Source organism: Macaca nemestrina, chromosome 4 (genome assembly GCF_043159975.1).
Source record: "Macaca nemestrina isolate mMacNem1 chromosome 4, mMacNem.hap1, whole genome shotgun sequence".
Classification (NCBI taxonomy): domain Eukaryota; kingdom Metazoa; phylum Chordata; class Mammalia; order Primates; family Cercopithecidae; genus Macaca; species Macaca nemestrina.
This window is the reverse complement of record NC_092128.1, coordinates 71,818,616-71,842,596: the sequence shown is the minus strand read 5'-3', so window position 1 is coordinate 71,842,596 and position 23,981 is coordinate 71,818,616. Positions and strand designations below refer to the sequence as shown.

The window sequence follows — 23,981 nt, the reverse complement described above, 5'->3', positions numbered from 1 at the left end:
AACAAATACACAAAAGGCAACTAGTTTAGCAAACCTAAATTGAGAAAGCAAAGGTCAAACCTAATTCTATAACCAAGAAAGAAAAAAAGGCTGCCTACTTTTTGTTAAAGAACACCAAGAACACCAAAAAGTCTCAGAAATTGGAGGTATAGGTAGCTTTGAAGTATGGGATGTGGCTAAAAACTGCAGAGACTGAAAAAATATATATATTTTTTGAGACAGGGTCTCATTCTGTTGCCCAGGCTGGAGTGCAGTGCGCTATCACAGCTCACTGTATCTTCACCTCCTGGGCTCGGACATCCTTCTGCCTCAGCCTCCCATGTAGATAATTTTTTGTATTTTTTTTTTTAGTGACAGTGTTTTGCAGGCTGGGTATGTTGCCCAGACTGGTCTCAAACTCCTGGCGTCAAGTGATCTTCCCTCCTTGGCCTCCTGAAGTGCTGGGATTACAGGCATGTGGCACCACACTTGGCAAAAAAATCTTATAAGGAGTTAAGAATGACCAGATTCTCTGTTCCAGCTAATGCAGCTGAGCTAGTGCTCCTGTTCTGAAACACTGATTTTTTTTTTTTAAGGACCACAAAGAAAATTACTAGATTTACAAAAGTATGTATGATAAATGTACATGGCAAACATCCTTATGCATCTAAAATGCAATTTCCATACTTAAAATCCTTCAATATAGTAGTTACTGTAAATTTTTTTAAAGGCACACTCATATAACTTATTACAGTGGAATTTACAATCTTAGGTTCTTTATTACAAACTAATTTTGACCTAAGCATAAATTATCTTTTATTACTGATATTTTGTGCAAATTTCCTACTGCTCTAAGGTGAGTTTAGGTTCCTTAAAGTTAGGGACTACATCTACACTCTTGTTTTTGTTTTTTCAAATCTGCAGTGCCCAGTAGTGTTTTGTATATTATCAATACAAACTTTAAAAATTGTTTGTAGGTACTCGAATTTTAGGAATAAATAATAATACCAGTAGTTCAGGGGAGGGAGGTAAAACAAATTCTTGATTGGAAACAGAAAAGTTTAACTATTAAAAAGCTGTCTGAGACCACAGGTGGTGGCTCACACCTGTAATCCCAATATATTCAGGAAGTCGAGGTGGGACGAAAGCTTGAGCCCAAAAGTTCAAGACCAGCCTGGGCAATATAGTGGGACTTCATCTCTACAAAAAATAGAAAAATTAGCCAGCCATGGTGGCACACACTTGTAGTACCTGCTACTCAGGAGGCTGAGGTGGGAGGATCGCTTGAGCCCAGGAGGTCAAGGCTGCAGTGAGCTTTGATCATGTCACTGCACTCCAGCCTTGGTGACAGAGTGATTTTCTATCTCAAAAAAAAAAAAAAAAAAAAAAAGTTGTCTGAAACATTAACCAATATTAAGTAGTGAATCTTTATTGCAGTCATTTCCCAAGTGCTACAAACCTCACTCCCTCTGTATTAGTTCTTGCCTGCCATCCTCTCCTGCCTAGCAGACTATAATCACCCATCTTCCATCTGTTTTCCCTTCTATAAGCATCCACTTATTTTCCCTACATTTACTTCATCTTCATCAATGATTCTAGTAGTTATTTCTGTAACAATGATTCTCACTATGTAGGCAACGCAATCTTGATTGTGAGGCACAGAGGAACTCTACTGGGTGATCTAGGAGAGGTTTCTGGATCACAAAATGAACCCCATAGTAATAAATCATTTTTTCTGTTTATGGATGTTGTCTAGAGACAGAAAGGACAAAGCTGAAAGTGGAAGACCAGAATATGCAAAGAATCCTAATTCTTTACAATGTCATTCAATCACTGAATTAACCAGTCCTTGATCCATCCTATCTGAGTTCCGCTGAATAAGATGATAAATCATTCTGTTTATGCCATTTTGTGTGACAAAATAAATTTACCATTGTTCATGCTCAAATAAGTTTTCTATTTCTTGAATTTGAAGGCATTCTAACTCATACATGAATTTTCTTTCTTGACTTTCCTGGAATTGATAACTGTTACCTTTTTTGCACTTACGGGGGCCACCATAATATATACAGTCCATTGTTGACCAAAATGTTATATGGCAAATACTGTACTTATATAGAGTACTATATAAATCCAATAATACTGTATTTTCACTATACTTTTTCTATGTTTTGATATGTTTCAATAGACAAATACTTACCATTTGGTTACAATACAACTGCCTACAGCATTCAGTACAGTAACATGCTGTAGAGGTTTACAGCCTAGGAGAAACAGGCTTTTACATATAACCTGGGTGTATAGTAGGCTATACCATCTAGGTTGGTGTAAGTATACTCTATGATGTTCACATGACAAAATCATCTAATGATGTATTTCTCAAAATGTATCCCCATTTTAAGTGACACACGACTATATTCTTATTTTTTCCAAAATGTTCCATCAGATTCCTCATTATCTATCCATATTATTCTCCATATGCAAAATAATCTATCATAATCCCTATTGCACTCCCTACTCCGAGATCCCCTCCTACACCAATCTGGGCCAGATACTCTATGGGCCTGCTGCACAACTGTCATCCTAGGGCTTTTCATTCTGGATCTGGTTCCGCTGTACAGTCTCAGGCTAAATCTTCCTCCCTCTTGAACTATGCCTTCATTTTGCTAGAGCACATGCTCTAGTAGCCTACTGAGAAAGAAAACAATTAAAGGTAAAGTTTTTGTCCTTTTCTTCTACTCTCTCCTTCTACAAGGTTGCTGACAATTTTGACGTAATTACTTTATCATCATCTAGCATACAATATTACTGCTAGGTATCTTAATTCTCAGTACATTTAAATGTCACTCGTTTTGTTCTCTGTGGAATTTTCAGGATCTTCTCTTTATCTCCCCATGGATCTCCATAGATATAAAATTTCGCTGATATGCCTTGGTGCGGTTCTGTTTTTTTAATTGTGGTACAATATACGTAATATAAAATTTACCATTTTAATCATTTTTAGGCATACAATTCAGTGGCATTAAGTATATGCACATTGTTGTGCAACCATCACCACCACTCAAGTCCAAAATTTTTTCATTTTCTAAAACTGAAAGTCCATACCCACTAAGCACTAGCTCTTCATTTCCCCTTCCCCTAGTAACTACCATTCTCTTTTCTATCTCCATGAAATCATGTGGTTCTTTTTAAAATTCACTTTTCTAATACGGAGATCCAGCTCCTTCATTCAGATCTTGGATAAATTATTTGATCAATTCTGCCTGTCCATTTCATTTCCCTGCTCTACCTTTTTGGAACTCCAATATTTGGATGATGGACCTCCTAGCTAGAGCCTTTACTTTTCCAATCTTTGTCTCATCTTTAATCTCTTTACCTTTTGTTCTACTTTAAGGGAAATCTCCCTAACTTTATTTTCCAACTATTCTACTCAATCTAGATTCCTGCTATCATATTTTAATTTCCATAGCTCTTTCTTGTCATCTTGTTACTCCTTTTCCTATAATATCCTATATTTGCAGCACGGACTTAACGTCTCAGCTATACAAAGGCATTAAATATTCTTTTAAAAAAGTTTTCCAGGCTCAACATAGTTAGAGGTGTCAATTCTCCCCAAACTGGTCTATAGACTTGATGCAATTACAATCAAACTCTTGGCAAGAATTTTTATAGATACAGCTGATTCCAAAATTTGTATGGAAAGGCAAAGGAACTAGAATAACTAAAAAATTTTTAAAAAGAAGAATAAGGTTCAAGGAAACACACTAACTGATCTTAAATCTTACTCTAAAGCATAACAATTAAGACAGGGTCATATTGGCAGAGGGATAGACACAGATTCATGCAACAGAAAAGAATTCAGAAATAGGTGTATACAAATATGGTCAACTTATTTTTGACAATGGAGCAAAAGAACTCGATGGAGAAAGGGTAGTTTTTTCAACAAACGCTGTTGGAACTATTACACAACCACATGGAGAAAAAAAAAGTGCCATCACCCTAGATACAAGGACAACTTATACAAAAATTAACTAAAAATGGATCATAGATTGAAAAGTAAGACTTACAGACACATGAAAAAATGCTCATCATCACTGGCCATCAGAGAAATGCAAATCAAAACCACAATGAGATACCATCTCACACCAGTTAGAATGGCGATCATTAAAAAGTCAGGAAACAACAGGTGCTGGAGAGGATGTGGAGAAATAGGAACGCTTTTACACTGTTGGTGGGATTGTAAACTAGTTCAACCATTATGGAAAACAGTATGGCGATTCCTCAAGGATCTAGAACTAGATGTACCATATGACCCAGCCATCCCATTACTGGGTATATACCCAAAGGATTATAAATTATGCTGCTATAAAGACACATGCACACGTATGTTTATTGCAGCACTATTCACAATAGCAAAGACTTGGAATCAACCCAAATGTCCATCAGTGACAGATTGGATTAAGAAAATGTGGCACATATACACCATGGAATACTATGCAGCCATAACAAAGGATGAGTTTGTGTCCTTTGTAGGGACATGGATGCAGCTGGAAACCATCATTCTTAGCAAACTATCACAAGAACAGAAAACCAAACACCGCATGTTCTCACTCATAGGTGGGAACTGAACAATGAGATCACTTGGACTCAGGAAGGGGAACATCACACACCGGGGCCTATCATGGGGAGAGGGGAGGGGGGAGGGATTGCATTGGGAGTTATACCTGATGTAAATGACGAGTTGATGGGTGCAGCACACCAACATGGCACAAGTATACATATGTAACAAACCTGCACGTTATGCACATGTACCCTACAACTTAAAGTATAATAATAATAAATAAATTAAAAAAAAAAAAAAAAAGAAAAGTAAGACTTAAAACTATAAAACTTTTAGAAGAAAAAACACAGGAGAAAATCTTCATGACCCGGGATTAGGGAGAATTCTTAACATAACAACAAAAGCATTATCTATAAAAGAAAAAAATTGACAAATTGGACTTGATCAAAATTATAAACCTGTACTCTGCAAAAGAGACTGTTATTAAGAGAATGAAAAGAAAAACCACAGACTGGGAGAAAATATTTGCAAATCACACATCCAGCAAAGAAAATGCTACAACCTAGATGAATCTCAAAGGTATTATGCTGAATGCAAGAAACCAAGTCTCAAAGGGCTATATACTATATGATTCTATTGATATGACATTCTCAAAAATATATATATATATATAGCAATGGAAAACAGACCAGTGGTTGCTAAAGGCTGGCGAGTGGGAGAGGGTATGACTATACAGGGATGGGACAAGGGAGTTTTCTTGGGGTGACAGAACTGTCTGAATCCTGATCATGATGGTGGTTATACTAATCTACACATGTGTTAAAATTCATAGAACTGTATATCCAAATATGTCCATTTTACTGTATGAGAATTTAAAAAGAAAAAGTTTTCTTCTACTACCTGAATTACTGAAAATCATCCAGGTCTCCCCTACCCCAACTTATTTGTTTCAGCCTCTCTATGTCATGGTACAGAAGTTACTCAAGTGTCTTTTTGGCTCATTATTCAGTTAAGAGTACTTCAAAATGACACCACCAGGTGTGGTGGCTCATGCTTATAATCCCAGCACTTTGGGAGGCTGAGGCAGGAGGATCGCTTGAGTCCAGGAGTTAGAGACCAGCCTAGGCAGCATAGCGAGACCTTGTCTCTACAAAAAATTAAAAAATTAGCCAGGCATGGTGGCATGCGCCTACAGTCCCAGCTACTCGGGTGGCTGAGGTGGGAGGATCATTTGAGCCCAGGAAGTCGAGGCTGTAGTACGCCGTGATGACACCACTGCACTCCAGCTTGGGTGACAAGGGTGAGACCCTATCTCCAAAAAAAAATTTTTTTAAAAGACCAGAAACTGTTCTCATTCATAGATGGGAATTGAACAATGAGATCACTTGGACACAGGGCAGGGAACATCACACACTGGGGCCTGTCGGGGGTGCGGGGGGCTTGGGGAGGGACAGCATTAGGAGAAATACCTAATGTAAATGATGAGTTGATGGGTGCAGCAAACCAACATGGCACATGTATACCTATGTATCAAACCTGCATGCTGTACTCATGTACCCTAGAACTTAAATTAAAAAAAAAAAAAAAGACCAGAAACTGTATTATAGATAGTTATAGAAGAGATAGTTGAATACTTTCAGTTACAGGAAAGAAAGAAGACACAACACCAAGGTAGCCAATATATTTTAGGTGATGCCTGCTAACCCCTTGGAAGGTATCAATGAATCAAGTTACTACAAGCTTATACAGAATAAAGTCAGAATAATTCTAGTCTATACTAGGGCAACAGGGTCCTATAAAATGTTTGTTAACAGTAAATGGGTTTTCCTTACAGAGCTTTCTCAAAAAATCACAAACTTACATATTCTTCACAAATTCAGATGCTATTACTGAGTAATCAGTATGTGAATGAAAGCACTAGATAACACAAAGACACTTTTCTAGTGGGTCTACGTACCTTCTCTTACCAAAAGAACAAATCACAAGATAATACAAAGACATTTACTTTTCTGTTGGATTCTACTTGCTTTTTAAAATTTAAGTGAAAGATTATTTCTGAATCGTAGGCTTACCTGATAATAGCCAAACTCATATTGCTGAACAACTATAGCCCTCACCTAAGGAAACTGGTTTAGAATCAGGGAATATTTTATTATTTTCCTGTCCCTCAATGTTATCCCACTGATTCAATTGAAGAAACAGGGTAAGACATGCTATTACAAAAGAGATTTCAGGAGAAAGTGAACCCATGCTATAGGTACTGCATAATACTTTCAGTTGTATTATAAAATGAAAGATACTTCTAACGCTCTTCCTGTTTAAAGTCAAACATCAAGAAGAGTCTGGAAAACACTGTGGCCTACTGCCACATTTGCAAAAGTATCTTCTTGTGATGAATAATTTATACTTTAGAGTAATGCTTTCCCCAAACACTCTACCACAAGCTGTTCTAAAAATGAAGGGTATTTCTCCCTTAAATCCCTTAAACTTACTAAACAAAAACTTAATGTAAGGTACAGCTAGATGAGATGCAAGCCAAAAGGAAACAGCTAGTCCATTGCGGTAGTGTTACTATTAAGTCAAAGGACACCAATTAAGACAGGCCCAGTGTAGTGGCTCACAGCTGTATTCCCAGCACTTGGGAGAGGTCCAGGTAGGAGGATCGCTTGGGTCCAGGAGTTAGAGACAAGCCTGGGCAACATGGTGAAACCCAGTCTCTAGTAAAAATACAAAAATTAGTCAGGTGTGCTGGTGCACGCCTCTAATCCCAGCTACAGGGAGCCTGAGGTGGGAGGATCACTTGAACTCAGAAGGCGGAGGTTGCAGTGAGCCAAGATTGCACCACTGCACTCCAGTCTGGGCGACAGAGTGAGGCCCTGTACTCTCCTCCACCAAAAGGAGTAAAGACAAATTCTAAAAGAAGATAATGCCTTTTATAATATGATCGCTTTAGTTTTTAATTCGCTGATTTTGCAAAAATACAATCATATGCCTTTAAACATCAAGGGGCTACAAATACTTTCTTCCGTTATATTCCAAATATATTTACCTGACAGCAGTTCCATCACTTCTCTATTAAGAACAATCCAATTTTTCACCACAGTCAAGGCATAGTTTAGTAGGGCTGGTTCTACTCCAGGTACAAAGTAACTCAATGGAGAAATAATAGGTTTTTCAACAAATGGTACTGAAACAAGTAAATACCCATGTGCTAAGAAACCTTTCCTTCTTGACGTATCTTCTCAGGACCCATCTTTATCTCATAAACAAAACAAAAGTATACAGAAAGAATTTTTTCCTCTCCTCATAGTCAAATTTACAAACCAATCTGTACTTGAACTCATTTTTCTCTTCTACCTGTCACAACGAAAGCGCACATCTTTAGAAGCAAAGGCTGGCCGGGCGCGGTGGCTCAAGCCTGTAATCCCAGCACTTTGGGAGGCCGAGACGGGCGGATCACGAGGTCAGGAGATCGAGACCATCCTGGCTAACATGGTGAAACCCCGTCTCTACTAAAAAATACAAAAAAAACTAGCCGGGCGAGGTGGCGGGCGCCTGTAGTCCCAGCTACTCGGGAGGCTGAGGCAGGAGAATGGCGTAAACCCGGGAGGCGGAGCTTGCAGTGAGCTGAGATCCGGCCACTGCACCACTCCAGCCTGGGAGACAGAGCGAAACTCCGCCTCAAAAAAAAAAAAAAAAAAAAAGAAGCAAAGGCATATGTTCTATTTATGCAACAGATTCCCTTCCTTTTCAAAAACCTTTCCTTCCTTTCCAAAAATTATGTTATCTCATTTATCTTAACCCATTCCTATACCACCATTTCCCTAGAATCTAGAGAATGATAAAGGCCTAGATCACCTATCAACATGTAAACATGTTTTGTTATTTTCTATCATTAAAAAATCTTCTGGCTTAAACGATGGTCTTCTCAATAGATGCATGGTCAACTGCATATCCACACGGAAAAAATAATCTTGAACTCTACCCAAAACCCCACACCAAAGTCAAATTCCAGATAAACTGCAGATGTATATGTGAAAAGTAAAACAATAACGCTTTCAGAAGAAAACATGAAGGAACATCTTCATGACCACAGTGTAAACAAAGACATACAAGACAAAAATCTCTATGGAGATTTTTAGGAGTATATACATCATTTAGGAGTAGAATGAATGAAAACACATAGATTAGCATATACTACATGATTCCATTTATATGAAGAACCACAACGGTAAAACTGTGTTGTTGAAGTCATGATAATAGTTACTCTTGGGAGGCATAATTTTCACTGGATGGATGAGGGAAGGCTTCTGGAGTACTAGTTATATTCTATATCTAGATATGGATGCTAATGAAACCTTAGTGAATATTTATTGAGCGGTATTCTTGATTTGTATGTTTTTATGTATGTATGTATATTCAAAAAGTTTCTTACATTCTAAAAAATTAAATGAAACAAATACTCTGCAAATATCCCACACAGTAGCTACTACACCTTAACTCTGCTCTACCTAACAGTAAATCTTCTTCTTGAAAGAGCTGTTTACATATCTGTTCCATTCATCATTTCCCATTTGCTCTTCAACTCACTGCAATCTGGCTTCTAGTCTCACCACTCCCTGACTGTTTATCAAGATCAACAGCAATATCCCATGTGTGCCAACTGTCAACGTATTGCCTCTCAACTCAAAATTCATCCTCCATTACCTGCTGCGCTATAATGAAGGTGGGCATTGGAAACTACTTTCCTTTGCTGGCTGTCATGCTGTTAAACTTTGTCAGTAGAGGATATGGGAGGGACATTACAGGAGAAAGGATTCTTTTCCTGGTTTTGCTCTGTTCCTCTCAGTAGGCTTCTGCAGTGTATGGATGCTAATAGTGAATGGTACTTTCCTGTCGGCAACTTCTCCTGGGATCCTGGAGGATGGCTTCTAAGCACTTATCACCCCCATGAGTGGACTCCCAGAGAGGTCTACAGTTTTTTCCCCCAGCACCATACAAGGTAGCTTTCCAGCAGCACACAGCGCCCCCAGTGAGTTTCGCTGGTGGAGCACTTCCCATGAGCTATTTTCCCTGGCCCCTCAGAGGAAGATTTTCTACAGGTGAGTTGAGTGCAGCACCCTAGAGAACTTCTCTGCCATCCCAAGGGCCATAGTTATGCCCTTTCCAATGAGTTCTGAATCTCAGTCCAGGGGTGCTGGAGGGAGGCTTCTTTCAGATTCGTTCCTTCCTTGGGTGCACTGCCTCAGGCCTAGTAGTAACGGTTGCTCCCTATATCTGCTACATATATATACATATTCTTTAAAGTTCTCTTTTCCCCTCAGTAGGTAATCTCCTGTTATAGTAAATAATTCTTTATATTAAACTTTCCCTTTTCAAATTACTTTGTGGTTTCTGTCACTTAACTAGATGCTGATCGTATCACAGAATCCAGTATATTTTCTCCTACTCTCATCCTATCTGAACTCTTAGCAGCCCTCTGAACAAATGTTCTCTCCTCCTTTCTGAAATGCTTCCCTGTTTCAGCTACCAAGATACCAGGAACTCCTGTCTTTCCTCCAACCTCACTGGACACCTGGTTCTCAGATTCCTGATGGAATTTATCTAAATGTTGGAGGTCCTCTGAGCTTGCTCCTAAGCCTCACACCTACTTCTTCAACTATATTTTCCCCTGGTTCATCTCATTCTGTTTTAGGAGTTTAAATACCACATATACTTACATATACAGATGATTCCTAACTTCTGAACTATTGACCTCTGTTCTGAAATCCAGACTCCTGTAACAGTGCCTACTTGACATCTTGTACTAGAGGTGTAACTGGTTACCTCAATTCTTTTGATCCTTTCCACCAAGCTATTCTTCCTCCAATCTTACGCATCTCATAAATGACATTGTCACCTGCTCCCTCAGGCCAATAACAGAAAACTCATCCTTGAGTCCTTTCTTAGTCTGAAAATATATTATGAATATGACCAAACCTTCCCATCTCTTGGATAATCCCAGCTCAGGTCACCTTCACCTCTTACCTTAACAACTTCAACAGCCTCATTCATTTGTCCATTTCTACTTTTGCCCTCTCATCACTACAATCTATTTTCCACACAGCAGTCAGAGAATAGTTATGTTTTGCTTTACAGCATAATTAAATGGCTTGAAGCTGCATTAGAATAGTATTCAAATTCCTCCCACATCGTGCTTAGGTGCTTAGTATGCTCCAGCTACACTGGCCCCTTTTTTGCTCCACGAATATATCAACTCTTTTTCCTTTTTTTTTTTTTTTTTTACTTTTAACCCTTAGGGCTTTTCATACGCACTTCCTTCTGCCTGAAATATTCTTATCATTACTCCCTCCTCAATTCTTAGGCTTTAACATCTTCTAATCCTTCCAACTTTGTCTTAAATATCATGTCCTTCACTGGGAGTAGTGGCTTATACCTGTAATTCCAGTGCTTTGTGATGGTAAGATCGCTTGAGGCCACGAGTTCAAGACCAGCCTGGGTAACACAGCAAGACTCCATCTCTACAAAATGTGAAAAAAATGAGCCAGGTATGGTAGTGCATGCACACATGCAGTCCTAGCAACTTGGGAAGGAGGAAGGCAGGAAGATAGATTCAGCCCAGGATTTTGAAGTTATAGTGAGATATGATAGCACCACTGCACTCTCTCCTGGGCAGCAGAACAAGACCATCTCCAAAATAAAATAAAAAATATCATGTTCTCAGAGATACTTTCTTTGAACACCCTATAAATTGGTCTTTAATCCTGTTATCACTCTATCATTGGTCTATGTATCCCTTCAAATCATTTGCTATAAATTTGATTTATTTATATGTTTAGTGTTTGTCTATCCTACTAGGTTATAAGTTTGCTAAGGGCAGAGACCATAATTGTTTTATTCACAGGTGTAACAACAGCACCTAGCATTTTGGCACATTAAAAAATTTAATAAATATTTATTGACAAATGAGGCCGGGCACAGTGGCTTATGCCTGTAATCCCAGCACTTTGGGAGGCCAAGGTAGGCAGTTCACTTGAGGCCAGGAGTTCGAGACCAGTCTGGTCAAGTGGAAAAACCCTGCCTGTACTAAAAATACAAAAAAAAAAATTAGCCAGGCGTGGTGGCATGCACCTATAGTCCCAGCTACTCAGGAGGCTGAGACACAAGAATTGCTTGAACTCGAGAGGTAAGCCAAGAGAGAAGAGCCAAGAACACGCCACTGCACTCCAGCCTGGGTGATAGGGCAAGACACTGTCTCAAAATTAAAAAAAAAAAAAAAAAAGACAAATGAAAGATTCCTGAAAATATTGTCCTCCTCCTCTGAATTGTTACTATGATTAACATTAATTTATTTCATGTCCATGATGCCATTGCCTCTTCCCCCATAACTGTAAAATTTCTTATTTTTTTAAACATGTAACTTAGCTTTTTCCTCTGCTACAATCCCTTTCCCTCCTTTTCACTTCCAGGGGAAAAAAAAAACACTATCCTGAAGTTTGTTTCTTAAAATGCAGAATAATCTAGGTGTTCATCACTAGGATAGATAAAATAAGTGATGGTTAATCATACAATGGAACACTGTTCAATAGATATAACACATGAAAAAAATTTTTACATGTTCACTGTCTTAAGGAATATTTTATTTGTCCAGTCAAATTGTAAACTTGTGGGCAATGGTTTTATACTTCTTTATATTTCCCACAGATAATACTGTCCATATTTTCCAAATCCCAAATTAAGACACATAATTAATAGAGAGACCAACTATATTAAATAATACTTGAAATCATACTTGTCCTGGATATTCTGGAAAGTATGTTCATTATACCCATAAGCAACAGCATAACAATGAACATAAGAGTAAGTAATCTACATCTATACATGTATGTATGTATTTTGGTGACTATAATGGTAACTATCAGCCAGAACCCAATCTATCATACTTTGGTGTTTCAGCAACTTTTTTACACTAACTTCTAAACAAAAGTATGAAACTTGAGAGAGGTATTGACAGTAATACTTCTTTTCCATTTGCAATAATATTCCTGACCTTTAGCTACCCCAGGGATATTAACAAATCTGGGAAGAAAAAACTGGATATGCTTACTGTTTTGGCTATTCACATGGTTCAGAAATCAAGTAAGGAACAGAGGTCCCTTCAAATCCCAGCAAAATATGAGGTTTGTTAAGACATGTTTCAAGGAAAGTGAGAAATATAAACTTTACCTCTTTTAACACAGTATCATTTATCTTTATGTAATCCAAGCTTTCAAAAAATGACTGTAAAACTGTACTGTGTAAACACAAAAACAGGACAAAATGTTAACCAATGGACTAACATTGCTCTTCTTTGAAGAAATGCAACTTACAAGTTTAATATTACAGAATTAAATCTTAGATAATGTTGTTAAATGAACATATTTAATAATAAAGCTTGAAGAATACATGTGTAAAAACCTAATCCTGTGGTTTATGTACCTCCTGTCATTTCATTCCCATACAACCTGGCCTGCATTTTACAATAAGAAATCACAGGTTTTGGAAGTTCAATCATTTTGGAAAGACCTTATAGTATACTAAGAAAATTATGAACACAAATCTTGGTTTGAATCCTGGCTCTACAATTTACTAGCTTACAAGCTACTTAAAGTTTTTGAGTCTTTCTTCCAGTATGTAAAGGCAGACAATTAGGCCTCCCTTGCTTGGCCATTACGAAGTAAGGGTGATAAAATGTGCAAAATACACACAATGTAAGTTAAATAGTAGGTACTCAGTATAATGTAGCCATTATCACTGTCATCACTAATTAATTAACTTGCCTAGAATCACACAGCTGTATCTGTTTCTAAAATTTTTTTTCTTTTAAAAATAATAAAATTATAGTTAGTTATCTAAACTGGAAAATATATGGAAAAGTATAAAGAAGTAAATAAAAAGATCATTATAATCTGCAAATCCTGAATTAATCAGTGTCAACATATTGGTATATTTTCTTCTTTCCTGTATGTATATAGCCTTCTTTTAATTGCAGAACCAGATCATGCTATATACTTGGAATCTTTTCTTTTGTACTTACTTTCTCATGAACATTTCTCCATTTGGTTAACTACTCCTTGAACACATTTTAATAATAATCAAATTCTGCTATACAGATAATTCAGTTTTTGCTTTACATTTAAGTTGGTTCTAATTTATCACTATTTTGGGTAAAGTTGTATTTATCTTTGAACCTAGGCTTTTTTTCCTACAGAGTGTCTTAAGTCATGTCGTAGTATCTGTTTTCTCAGCAAAGCCCCTATTACTATGCATGTTGACATTCAAGTCCTGGCTTGGATATGAGAAAAAGAATTAATTTATACTGTATACATCTTCAGCTATAGATATGGAATCTTAGCATTAAGCACATTCTATTGCCATAACAACAAAATATAACAGTTACATTTAAGAGGGAGTTAAGAGCTCCCATGTCTACTGTCTGTTGCCAAGGTCATAGATCCAGTCTGAGACTAGAACCTCTCCAACATCAGAAATAAGAACCGGAATCCTATGTATTTGACTTAATGTCTTTGAATTCACTTATTTTCTGCATATCTTAATGAAGTAATGAAGGACAAAGTATAACAGCCTGTAACACCTCTTTTAAGATATGAAGAAGTGAGACTAGAGTCACTGTGCTTCCCTACATCCTGAAGAAATGGCAGCAGGATGAACGTTAAGTGCTACAATGACTCTTTCAAATAGTAAAGTTAGAACACAATTCAAAACATGATCTGACAATAGTGCAAAATACCTGAAATGAAAAATCTGAAGCATATGATGACTTTCATAGCAAGTACATAAAATCCAAGTTTGAGTAAGAGAGCAAGGTGCTTCCACAGAACCTAACTCCTCCAATTCAGGCAGTTATTAAGCACTAGCTACACAAAAATACTAAAATGAACAAAACCCTCAAAAATCAAAACAGGAACAATACTCTCAATCTAGGCTTAAAGGAAGAAATAGGTATTAACATTTCTTGGAGAATCTGAAAAAAACCTATGGCTTTAAAGTTATAAATCATGACATAAAGTCATCTAAAAGCAAAATGCATACCAAAATATCTCTACCAGTGTTAGCAATCATCACAGTCAATGATAGCAACTAATAATTCATATACCTTAGAGAGAATGAAAGGATTTATGCCAGGGGTAGGATGTTGCCAAACAAAACAAAACAAAACAAAACAAACAGAGTAATCTCAAATCCAAACAAGAAAGGTGTAGGACTTTTATCAATTTTAGAAAAAAGAAAGCAGAGTAAATGTTGGAAGTCAATAACTGGTACCCTACGTTAGAGTTACAGGATTTTTTTCCAGTGTACTTCTCAGAGGAAAGGAATACTCTTCTTGACAGCTAAAATAATAAACTGCAACAACTATTTATCAACCACCTATCATGTGCTAGGCATTATTGCAGGTGAAGGGGAATGCAGCAGGAACAAAATAAACTAAACTCACTGCTTTTTATTTTTTTCTCAAATAAAGCCAGCAAGGAGAGTTTTGTGGTACTGTAATGTCTAAAAGGGTAGTCAGCAAAGCCCTTACCAAAATGAATTTTCTTTTCCTTTTGAGACAGGGTCTCACTCTGTGACTCATTATGGAGTAAAGTGGCACAATCATGACTCGGCACCCTCAGCCTCCCGGGCTCAAGTGATTCTCCTACTTCAGCCTCCTCCTGAGTAGCTGGGACTACCGCCATGTACCACCATGCCCAGCTAATTTTGTTTACCTTTTGTAGAGGGGAGGTCTCACCACGTTGCCCAGGCTAGTCTTGAATTCCTGGACTCAAGTGAATTCTCCTGCTTCAGCCTCCCAAAGTGTTGCGATTACAGGTGAGCCACCGACCAAGCCCAAAGCGATGTTTCATCAACGAGCTAAAGAAGGTGATGTAGTGAGCCATGTGGTATCTAGGGGAAAGAATATTCCAGATAGAGGAAATAGCCAGTGCATACACAGGACCATACCCTAAGTGTTCAAGGAACAAAAAGGAGGCCAGTGTTACTGTAGCATAGAGAGTAAGGAAGAAACTAGTAGGATATGAACTCTAGAGAAGTAATAGGGGCAGGCAACTGTTTAGGTAAGGTCTTGAAGGTCACTGTAAATCACTACCCTTTCATTCCCGGTAAAAGGGGAAGTCACTGGAAGGTTTTTAGCAGAGAAGTGAAATGACCAGACTTACATTTAACAGGACCAGCCTAGCTGTCTGTTAAGAAGACTAATGGGGGTGAGAAGAAAGGCTAGAAGCAGATCATTTAGGAAGCAGCTGCACCAATCCAAGTACAAGGTGATGGTAGCTTAAAGGCAGGAGGTAGCAGTGATGGTGGTGAATTCTTAAGTTGGATTCTTGATGTACTCTGAAGGTAAGAACCAAAAAATCTACTGACAGATTGGAAGCAGAAAGTGAGAGAGAAGGCAAAAATAAGAATGACTCCAAGGTCCTGGCATGAGCACCTGGAAGCAAGGGGTTACCACTACTGAGAGAGGAAGACTGCGGGAGGTGAGGTTTGAGCATTTGGGGTACAATATGCTTATATTTGAACAAGTTACAGTTGAGAAGCTTATTAGATACTAGGTAGGCAAAAGGATATACTAGTCTGAAGCTGAAATGTGAGATCTGGGTTAGAGATACGACTTGGAAGTTGACAATGTATACATGGTATTAAATTGCTGTATAAAAAATTTACAAAGATATAAATCCCCTGATAATTTCCTTATATATTTTTCCAGATTTAAAATGCAGAGATTTTCATCCTGCCCATCTAGACTTCGAAATCATAAATTATTTAATATACAGATATCAAATCGAATACAAAAAAAAGCCAGAAATCCAATTAGGGAGACAGAAGTATACAGAAACTACAACAAGAAGTAAGGAGTATTGATAAGGAAGGTGGTAAGAACCATGGAGAAAGGCAAATACTACACAACTTTTAGGTTACGACCTAGCACATGGACATTATGGCATGTGCTATATTTAAAACTGGTCCTTGGCCAGGTGCAGCGGCTCACGCCTGTAATCCCAGCACTTTGGAAGGCTGAGGCAGGTGGCTCGCTTGAGCTCAGGAGTCCAAGACCAGCCTGGGCAACATGGCAAAACTCATCTCCACCAAAAATACACAAAAATTAGCCAGATGTGGTGGCAAGCATCTGTGGTCCCAGCTACTCAGGAGGCTGAGACCGGAGGATCAGAGGAGCCCGGGAGCCAGAAGTTGCAGTGAGGCAAGATCGTACCACTGTACTCCAACCTGGGTAATAAAACAAGACTCTGTCTCAAAAAATGAAAACTCCAAAAAACAAACAAAAAACCTGGCCTTTGATGTGTGGTTGATGCTACTTCCATCTAAGGGCCAAAAATTCCAGATGGAGAGATCTCTTTTATGATTATTTAAATCATAATCTAGATAGTAGATGGATGAGAGAACCTACACTCTGTCTTTTCCCATTCCAGTCCATCCTGCAAATGGCTGCCAGATTAATTTTTCTATGTCTATTCAATTTTGTTTTTACCTTCTCTTATGAGCTGAGGTTTGGAATTATAATTAATTTCATCAATTAAAAAAAATTATCTAAGTTTCTCTGTCAGTGTTTCTCATCTAAAGCACAGAATACAGAAAAATGATTTGAGGAATGATTTCTAAAATTTTTCCAATGATTGCATATAACCAGTACCATTTTAAGGCATAGAAGAGAAACAAAATAATTTCATACAACAGACAACAGCAATTAGCAACAGCACTTGGGAACTTGTCCGAAATGAACTCTCAGACCTCATTCAGACTTACTGAATTAGCAACTTGGGGGGTGAGGCCCAGCAATGTGCATTTTAACAAGCATTCCAAGTGTGTGTGATACACATTAACTTTGAGAACCTCTGGCTTAGCACATTAACACTCAATTCTCTCAAGGATTATCAGTAGAAAAGACTACTAGACTATAAAACCCCTGAATTGGAACCTTATTATTTTTCATTTTCTCTTGCCTTATGCATCTGACGTTTAATCCACATTCAGAGTTTTTGAGTAGTTAAAAGATAAGTATCCCCTCTGAGTTTTCCTGTTTCTCCTCATCCTGTAATACCAAATTATCAGCCCAACCTTTATCCTTCCTTTCTACCTCTTCCTATTTTATAAGTAATGTTTTTCCAATCAGAATATCACATCCTAATTTTTAAGTAATTCTGTAGATATCATGTCAAGTCACATTTCAGAGCAAGAAAGACTCTCAGAAGATTACTCAAATACATCAACATACAGGTAAGAAAATGTCACCACAAGGCAAACACACGTCTTACAGAAATAGAAAGAGATTAAAGAATAAATTAGCCATCTTTGTAAGGCCTGAGTCTCAATAGTTGGTTTAACAGATTTAAGAGTTACAATGGTTGAAAGACAGATGTCCTGTCCTGTCCTGTCCTGTCCTATCCTATCCTATCCTATGTATTCTGACGGAGTTTTACTCTTGTTGCCCAGGCTGGAGCACAATGGCACGATCTCTACTCACGGCAACCTCCACCTCCCAGGTTCAAGTGATTATCCTGCCTCAGCCTCCTGAGTAGCCAGGATTACAGGCATGTGCCACCACGTCCAACTATTTTTGTATTTTTACTGGAGACGGGATTTCTCCATATTGGTCGGGCTGGTCTTGAACTCCCAATCTCAGGTGATCCACCCACCTCAGCTTCCCAAAGTGTTGGGATTACAGGTGTGAGCCACAGCATCTGGCTAGAATAATCTTTATTTGTACAATTGCTTTCTGGAAATAAAAGCAAATACATAATCAAAAACCACCAATTCTTTATTTACTGGCAAAAGTGCATGCCCTTTTTTCATTCCTTGCTCTACTTATAGAAAGAAGAACCTTAACATTAATAAGTATGCTATCTAGTTATCTAATGACATAACACATCTTGTCCCCCACTGTCCTATCAGTTCAATACTAAGTTTCACAGAAACTAATCTCAAGATTGTTCATAACAACTTCTTCATTGTAACAATTTTTCTTTTCTTTTTTCTTTTTTTTTGAGACAGAGTCTCACTCTGTCTCCCAGGCTGGACTGCAGTGGGGCTATCTTCTCGACTCACTGCAACCTCCACCTCTCAGGTTCAAGCAATTCTCCTGTCTCAGACTCCTGAGTAGCTAGAATTACAGGCACGCACCACCATGTCCGGCTAATTTTTGTATTTTTAGTAGAGACAGGGGTTCACTATGTTGGCCAGGCTGGTCTCGAATTCTTGACCTCAGGTGATCCACACGCCTCGGCCTCCCAAAGTGCTGGGATTACAGGTGTGAGCCACAGAGCCTGGCCAGCCACTTGTGACAATTTTTCTAACCAACATTTATTTTTCTGGTTATATTCCATCCAACAGAAACCACCTGGAGAAAGCCAGAGTGGAGATCATATGATACTTGGTATTCCAAGTTGAAAATCATTTTAATTGTACTCTAATCTTATGTCACAAGCGTTCTGAGGTAACATACAGGTAATAAATCAAGTGGTAATAAGCGACATGGGAAGCAGTGTAGCATACCTGGAAAGAATATGGGCTTTGTAGCCGTGAAGATCTTTTGGCTTCAAGTCTTAATTTTAGCTTTATCTGCTCTCATTTTATAAGATAGAAGCCATAACATTAGTATACTGCCTCATATTGTTGTTACCAAGTTCTCGGTTATTTTAAAGTACAAACTCCTTGAAAATAGGAATTATATGTTTTACATACCTCTGTATTCCCCCACCTTATATTTACACAGGTGCTCAACAGATATTTGACTACTACTGGAATAGATTTTAACATATTAGATAAACTCCTTAATAGGCAGCCCTTGCTTCCAGATCCCACCCCCAACTGAATTTTCCCTACTATAACCAAATTAACTTTATTAAAAGGCAAATCTGGAAGTGGCACCCAAGATGGCCGAATAGGAACAGCTTGAGCCTCCAGCTCCCAGTGTGAGCGACACAGAAGATGGGTGATTTCTGCATTTTCAACTGAGGTACCGGGTTCATCTCACTGGGGTGTGTTGGACAGTCGATGCTGGTCCGTGGGTGCAGCCTGACCAGCGAGAGTTGAAGCAGGGTGAGGCATCGCCTCACCTGGGAAGCGCAAGGGGGAAGGGAATTCCTTTTCCTAGCCAAGGGAAATTGAGACACACAACACCTGGAAAATCGGGTAACTCCCACCCTAATACTGTGCTTTACCAAGGGTCTTAGCAAACTGCACACCAGGAGACTATATCCCACACCTGGCCCGGAGGGTCCCAAGCCCACGGAGCCTCCTTCATTGCTAGCAGAGCAGTCAGAGATCTAACTGCAAGGCGGCAGCAAGGCTGGGGGAGGGGCGCCCGCCATTGCTGAGGCTTAAGTAGATAAACAAAGCCGCCAGGAAGCTTGAATTGGGTAGAGCCCACTGCAGCTCAAGGAGGCCTGCCTGCCTCTATAGATTCCCCCTCTGGGGACAGGGCATAGCTAAACAAAAAGCAGCAGAAACCTCTGCAGATGTAAAAGTCCCTGTCTGACAACTTTGAAGAGAGCAGTGGCTCTCCTAGCATGGAAGTTGAGATCTGAGAACAGACAGACTGACTGCTCAAGTGGCTCCCTGACCCCTGAGTAGCCTAACTGGGAGATATCCTCCACTAGGTGAAGACCGACACATCACACCTCACACGGCTGGGTACACCCTGAGACGAAGCTTCCAGAGCAAGAATCAGACAGCAACACTCGCTGTTCAGCAATATTCTATCTTCTGCAGCCTCTGCTGCTGATACCCAGGCAAACAGGGTCTGGAGTGGACCTCAAGCAAACTCCAACAGACCTGCAGCTGAGGGTCCTGACTGTTGGAAGGAAAACTAACAAACAGAAAGGACACCCACACCAAAACCCCATCAGTATGTCACCATCATCAAAGACCAAAGACAGATAAAACCACAAAGATGGGGAAAAAGCAGTGCAGAAAGCTGGAAATTCAAAAAATCAGAGCGCATCTCCCCCTAGAAAGGAATGCAGCTCATCGCCAGCAATGGAACAAAGCTGGACGGAGAAAGACTTGGACAAAGTGAAAGAAGAAGGCTTCAGTTGATCAAACTTCTCAGAGCTAAAGGAGGAACTACGTAACCAGCACAAAGAAACTAAAAACCTTGAAAAAAGAATGGATGAATGGATAACTAGAATAATTCAATGCAGAGAAGACCTTAAAAGAACTGATAGAGATGAAAACCATGACACGGGAACTACCTGACAAATGCACAAGCTTCAGTAACCGACTCGATCAACTGGAAGAAAGATTATCAGCAATTTAAGATCAAATGAACGAAATGAAGCGAGAACTGTAGAGAAAAAAGAGTAAAAAGAAATGAACAAAGCCTCCAAGAAATATGGGATTATGTGAAAAGACCAAATCTACGTCTGATTGGTGTGCCTGAAAGTGACGGGGAAAATGGAACCAAGTTGGAAAACACCCTGCAGGATATCATCCAGGAGAACTTCCCCAACCTAGTAAGGTAGGCCAACATTCAAATTCAGGAAATCCAGAGAACGCCACAAAAATACTCCTCGAGAAGAGCAACTCCAAGACACATAATTGTCAGATTCACCAAAGTTGAAATCAAGGAAAAAATGTTAAGGGCAGCCAGAGAGAAAGGTCGCGTTACACACAAAGGGAAGCCCATCAGACTAACAGCAGATCTCTTGGCAGAAACTCTACAAGCCAGAAGAGAGTGGGGGCCAATATTCAACATTCTTAAAGAAAAGAATTTTCAACCCAGAATTTCATATCCAGCCAAACTAAGTTTCACAAGTGAAGGAGAAATAAAATCCTTTACAGACAAGCAAATGCTGAGAGATTTGGTCACCACCAGGCCTGCCCTACAAGAGATCCTGAAGGAAGCAATAAACGTGGAAAGGAATAACCGGTACTAGCCATTGCAAAAACATGCCAAAATGTAAAGTCCATCGATGCTAGGAAGAAACTACATCAACTAACGAGCAAAATAACCAGCTAACATCATAATGACAGGATCAAGTTCACACGTAACAATATTAACCTTAAATATAAATGGACTAAACGGTCCAATTAAAAGACACAGACTGGCAAATTGGATAAAGAGTCAAGACCCATCAGTTTGTTGTATTCAGGAGACCCATCTCACATGCAGAGACACACATAGGCTCAAAATAAAGGGATGGAGGAAGATCTACCAAGAAAATGAAAAACAAAAAAAAAGCAGGGGTTGCAATCCTAGTCTCTGATAAACAGACTTGAAACCATCAAAGATCAAAAGAGACAAAGAAGGCCATTACATAATGGTAAAGGGATCAATTCATCAGGAAGAGCTAACTATCCTAAATATATATGCACTCAATACAGGAGCACCCAGATTCATAAAGTAAGTCCTTAGAGACTTACAAAGAGACTTAGACTCCCATACAATAATAATGGGAGACTTCAACACCCCACTGTCAACATCAGACAGATCAACGAGACAGAAAGTTAACAAGGATATCCAGGAATTGAACTCATCTCTGCACCAAGCGGACCTAATAGACATATATAGAACTCTCCACCCCAAATCAACAGAATATACATTCTTCTCAGCACCACATCACACTTATTCCAAAATTGACCACATAGTTGGAAGTAAAGCACTTCTTAGCAAATGTAAAAGAACAGAAATTATACCAAACTGTCTCTCAGACCACAGTGCAATCAAACGAGAACTCAGAACTAAGAAACTCAATCAAAACTGCTCAACTACATGGAAACTGAATAACCTGCTCCTGAATGACTGGGTACATAACGAAATGAAGGCAGAAATAAAGATGTTCTTTGAAACCAATGAGAACAAAGATACAACATACCAGAATCTCTGGGACACATTTAAAGCAGTGTGTAGAGGGAAATTTATAGCACTAAATGCCCACAAGAGAAAGCAGGAAAGATCTAAAATTGACACCCTAATATCACAATTAAAAGAACTAGAGAAGCAAGAACAAATACATTCAAAAGGTAGCAGAAGGCAAGAAATAACTAAGATCAGAGCAGAACTGAAGGAGATAGAGACACAAAAAACCCTCCAAAAAAATCAATGAATCCAGAAGCTGGTTTTTTGAAAAGATCAACAAAATTGATAGACCGCTAGCAAGACTAATAAAGAAGAAAAGAGAGAAGAATCAAACAGACGCAATAAAAAATGATAAAGGGGGTATCACCACCGACACCACAGAAATATAAACTACCATCAGAGAATACTATAAACACCTATACGCAAATAAACTAGAAAATCTAGAAGAAATGGATAATTTCCTGGACACTTACACTCTCCCAAGACTAAACCAGGAAGAAGTTGAATCCCTGAATAGATAGCAGGCTCTGAAATTGAGGCAATAATTAATAGCCTACCAACCAAAAAAGATCCAGGACCAGACGGATTCACAGCCGAATTCTACCAGAGGTACAAGCAGGAGCTGGTACCATTCCTTCTGAAAATATTCCAATCAATAGAAAAAAAGGGAATCCTCCCTAGCTCATTTTAGGAGGCCAACATCATCCTGATACCAAAACCTGGCAGAGACACAACAAAAAAAAGAGAATTTTAGACCAACATCCCTGATGAACATCGATGCAAAAATCCTCAATAAAATACTGGCAAACCGAAACCAGCAGCACATCAAAAAGCTTATCCACCATGATCAAGTTGGCTTCATCCCTGGGAGGCAAGGCTGGTTCAACATGCGCAAATCAATAAATGTAATCCAGCATATAAACAGAACCAAAGACAAAAACCACATGATTATCTCAATAGATGCAGAAAAGGCCTTTGACAAAATTCAACAGCCCTTCATGCTAAAAACTCTCAATAAATTCGGTATTGATGGAATGTATCTCAAAATCATAAGAGCTATTTATGACAGACCCACAGCCAATATCATACTGAATGGGCAAAAACTGGAAGCAATCCCTTTGAAAACTGGCACAAGACAGGGATGCCCTCTCTCACCACTCCTATTCAACATAGTGTTGGAAGTTCTGGCTAGGGCAATCAGGCAAGAGAAAGAAATCAAGGGTATTCAGTTAGGAAAAGAAGAAGTCAAATTGTCCCTCTTTGCAGATGACATGATTGTATATTTAGAAAACCCCATTGTCTCAGCCCAAAATCTCCTTAAGCTGATAAGCAACGTCAGCAAAGTCTCAGGATACAAAATTAATGGGCAAAAATCACAAACATTCTTATACACCGGTAACAGACAAACAGAGAGCCAAATCATGAATGAGCTCCCATTCACAATAGCTTCAAAGAGAATAAAATACCTGGGAATCCAACTTACAAGGGCTGTAAAGGACCTCTTCAAGGAAAACTACAAACCACTGCTCAGTGAAATAAAAGAGGACACAAAAAAATGGAAGAACATAC

General features: G+C 38.8%; 1 protein-coding gene across 7 annotated transcripts in view; it reads right to left on the bottom strand.

The window, feature by feature from the left end:
- The window catches only part of LOC105475489 (ankyrin repeat and IBR domain containing 1), a 155,617-nt gene that overhangs the window by 119,442 nt on the left and 12,194 nt on the right, over positions 1-23,981 (bottom strand). For 2 of the 7 annotated variants that reach the window (XM_071094817.1, XM_071094819.1), the window contains exon 2: positions 10,977-11,061. The exons of 4 other annotated variants lie outside the window; for them this stretch is intronic. The gene's annotated coding sequence lies outside the window, so the exon portion shown is untranslated. Of the gene's footprint in view, positions 1-10,976; positions 11,062-15,306; positions 15,485-23,981 lie in introns of all 7 variants that reach the window. One more of the 7 variants, XM_071094818.1, reaches the window with a different exon arrangement.